Source organism: Carassius auratus, unplaced genomic scaffold (assembly GCF_003368295.1).
Source record: "Carassius auratus strain Wakin unplaced genomic scaffold, ASM336829v1 scaf_tig00215185, whole genome shotgun sequence".
Classification (NCBI taxonomy): Eukaryota; Metazoa; Chordata; class Actinopteri; order Cypriniformes; family Cyprinidae; genus Carassius; species Carassius auratus.
This window is the reverse complement of record NW_020527970.1, coordinates 10,869-15,159: the sequence shown is the minus strand read 5'-3', so window position 1 is coordinate 15,159 and position 4,291 is coordinate 10,869. Positions and strand designations below refer to the sequence as shown.

Here is a 4,291-nt window from a genome sequence, read left to right as displayed (position 1 = left end):
TTTGTTTGTGTAAATGCTGTATGCGCGTTGAGTCCTGCGCGAGCGGGGAGCAGAGTTGCCATGGAAACGGGGCATCAACACAAAAACCATTACTGGCAAACAGTAATCTCCGTCTCTAGCTGCAGTTTACACTGTTTTAGGTAAGTTTAGTCGCTAAAATCACACAAATATTACATACAAATGTTCCTGACACGTTTCTTGCTTGTTATTGACATGTTTCAATTAAATTTATTTTATAGAAACGGTTTAGTTTCTTCGGAAAAGTCCGTTAGCATTTTAGCAGTTTTCAGGTAGGTTAACTCTATAGATTGAGCTCTTGTTGATGAAACTCTGGGCTTTTAATCAAATCTTAGTGCGTGTATGAGATATTTTGATGGCACTTTGAATGTTTTGCTGGTGATTTGTCAGTATGTTATTGGAAAAGGCTGATTTACTGAATCGATGACGTCACTTACAGTGAGAGTGTAATCGTCTGAAATCAAGTTCACATGAGTTTTGATATTTCATGATAAACAGATATTAATACAAATTGTTCTGTGATTACAGGAGGACAGAAAGAAACTCTACAGAACAGAAGTGAAGCTCCAAGATTTCAACATTTATGAAGGGAGATACTGACTTAGAAATACAGGTGAACTGAAGAAGCTCATGAAATACATTAATATGCCTTTTTCAGAATACATTTCACCAATTTTAAGAAGTCCCTGACTTCATAACGTAAGTCACACTCAACGTAAAACTAAAAATATAGATTGTGTTATTTTAAGATTATATTTTTAGTAGTAGAATATGTATATTACATATTATTATAATTGTTATATATTATTCTGTCTTTTATCCCCATTTCACCTCTACTCTAGCTTGTTTCCTTCTAATGAACCTGGAACTGCAGAGTAAATATTGTTGTCTCTGTGTCAGATGGCTTGTTTTGTTCCTGGACTCTTCAGTGATGACGAGCAGAGTCTGAGTGAACCTGCTGTCAGACAGTAAGTACCGTGGGGTTTCAGTCAGGGCCTTCAGTAAACAACTGTTAGATACCTGTACACATCTTACACATCTCTGTTACAGCTAACACAGCCGTATGTGTAAAGGTGCGGTCACACTAGCCTTTGAACGTGCAAAATTATTTCGGACGCCACTGCGAATATGGGCGGGAGCAAGATATAACGGTTTCCCCTCATCACAACATGGGTTAATCTGTGCTTTTACTGTGTCCTTAGCGATGGTGTCGAAAGCGTCTTATTATATTGCACTCTGTCTCTCTCTCTCTCTATAAATATACACACTAAACAATAAAAAAATATAGAACGTGTCCTCGTTCAAAAGTGCCATCTGTTCCTGTTTCCATTGACACTGCGAACCATGCAGCTTCTTTTTAAATTATCTTTTAAATATGTATTATATAAAGTAGGATGCTGCGCTACGGCTAAAATTAGCACTTCATTTTTTAATTTCTGTACAGAGAGCTCACGCAGTGACGTATCGATCATCTACTGGTCCCACGACTTCACGTGATGCGAATTCGCAGGTCAAAGTTCACCAAACTTGAACTTTCGAACGCAGCGAAATGCGAAAATTTTCGCATGAGCCTGGGTTTCCGGTCTGACGCATTCGCATGTGTATGAATGGAAGTCAGTGGAACGAAAAGTGCAGTGTGACCGCCCCTTAATGCACATATTATGCCCCACACAGGCTCTCAACAACAATGACGGGGCTGATCAACAACTTCAGCAGTAGGCTAGATTAGTGTGGGTTAAAGGGATAGTTCACCCCAAAATGAAAATTTGCTGTTAATTTACTTTCTCTCAGGTCTTCCAAGGTGTGGGTGACTTTTTGGTAACAATTTATAATAAAGTTCAGTTGTAAGTCACTTTTAAGTGAGTAGTTAATGATGAACTAATCATTTACAAAACATTCATAAGCGCTTAATAAGTGATATACTAATAATTTGTGTACTTTTTGTAAATTCATTTTAAAAGTCATTTACAAGTAATTAGATTATGATTAACTAATTATTTACAAAACATGACTGTGTTCATAGAAATAAATGATGTTAATATTTTTATCTATGTTCTGTAGATTAAGTTATAAATAATTTACAAGTGACATGAATATACATTCACTAATGATTAAGTAATATGCTATGATTTACACATCTTTCATAAGCAATCTTAGAAAAAATAAAATCACGAAAAAAATCAAACAGATCCTTAATTTTTAATAGTTAATATATTATGAATCACTTATAAATCATTGAAATGTCAACATTGTACTATTATCTCAATAAACATTATAAATCATTTACAAAGCTTTCTGCACCCCCCAATCTAAGGTGTAAACTACTCATCAGTTGTAAATGTTTTACAAACTTTGTGGTTTTCAGTTGTGTGTGCATATGTATGTATATATATATGTATATATGTGTATATATATATATATATACACACACACACACACACACACAAAATCAACCAACCTGTAACCGGAAAGTTTACATTTACAACTGATGAGTACACTTTACACTTTAGATTGTGGGTGCAGAAAGCTTTGCAAGTTATTTATAACTTAATCTACAGAACATCGTTAAAAATTTTAACATCACTTATTAATCATCTATGAACACATAGTCATGTTTTGTAAATTATTAGTTTACCATTAGCTAATTACTTTTATTACATGGCTCTGTGGGTACTTGATTCTGATTGGTCAGTTGCGACATTTCCGATGCATGTTATCCCTGGATAAAAACCTGTAAAATGTAATAACACAGGCTCATCCGGGTAACAGCAGTTGGTGCTGTACTCTTGCTTGAAATATTTTTTTTATTGGTGGAAGCTGTGCATTTGTTTAGCTAATAAATTATATAAACTGTGTACAACAGTTGTGTACAATTGTTTAATTATGTCATCCTGGTTAGGGTTGGCCTGATTGACGATGTCATCGTCCATCGCCGATGGCTGATAGACATCACGATGCTGCGCTGGCAAACAGCGTCATCAGCTGCAGTATCTCGCCCGTGCATTTGTTGTCATGCGGAGAAGTCACGTTCTATAGACAGTTTCTATAGACAGTTGTGAACGTGCTGACAGCTGGTTGCCCAGGCTATGGATTAAAGGTAATACAGTTTTTTTACTTGCTTTTGATCAAATAAAGGCAGCCTTGGTGAGCAGAAGAGATTTTTCTCCCAAGATGTAAAAAAAAAAAAATCGTACTGACCCCAAACTTTTTAACGGTAGTATAAATTATAAATTACAAATATGCTGTTCCACCTACTGAAATGTGTATTCCATTCTAAAGAGATGCCTGTTCCACAAATATTACATTTACAGGGATCACATGAAACACTTCATCAATAAACTGATTTTTGAGAGCATTAGTGGCAGTGTGTCGATTTTTGTTTATTGATTGGTGAATTGGAAGTGGATGTGTGTTTATTAAACCTACTTGTGATTAAATCAGATATATATAGCAAAATAAGCTCAAATTGAGGCAGCAGCATCTATGGTGCATGGCCTGTAGTGAGGTCACTAAATTATAATACAAAGAATTTATCAAAGTCCACTAAAGGAAGCAAAACCTATTGGTATTTTACTTTGAAAATAGCCTTCCAAATAATATTTGGGGCTCGGACACACTTTTTTTTGTTGTTGTTTAAATTAAATTAAAATACATAGTTTAGTATTCACACAACACATCTAATAACCATGCACTCCAGTTATATGTGATTAAATAAATAATATTTTGTCTGAAATAATATGAACAGCAGCAGCTATTCTAAACTTTCTCCTTTTTATTTCCTGTCTCTATCTCAGGATGGCCATCCCAAGGTTTCTAGAGATTACAGCAGCTCCAGACTGAATCCAAACTCACTCGTGAAGACTTCAGATGAGACCAACGCTCACAAAGACTACAGACGACAACTGTACATGAACACACAAAACATTGGACACACAAAACAAATATTATCCTTATTTTTCCTATAAGGGTAAATTTGATGATTTTCAAACTGCTTTATTGTAACGTCTCTTATATCTGTAAATGAACAATATTTACTCTCTGAGTTATGTGGACCTACATGTCCCCTTTTATTTGTAAGCATCACTTTAAAAATGTTGAAAGATAATGTTAATGTTAACTGAATACAAAACTAGAGACTTGTTTAGTAAGATTTTATCAGAAAATATTTTTGAACTTTTATCATGCAATTTAAAACATTTTAATTGCTCAATTAGGAAACACTTTAGAATAAGGTTCCATTAGTTAATGTTAGTTAATGTATAAATTAACATGA

At 34.5% G+C, this 4,291-nt stretch overlaps 1 long non-coding RNA gene across 1 annotated transcript; it reads left to right on the top strand.

Moving 5' to 3' along the window:
* The first annotated feature begins 927 nt into the window (after nt 1-927).
* On the top strand, nt 928-3,941 carry LOC113093850 (uncharacterized). Its single transcript, XR_003287914.1, has 3 exons — nt 928-986; nt 2,918-3,115; nt 3,813-3,941. It is a non-coding gene; the product is annotated as an uncharacterized LOC113093850 (long non-coding RNA).
* The last annotated feature ends 350 nt before the right edge of the window (nt 3,942-4,291 follow it).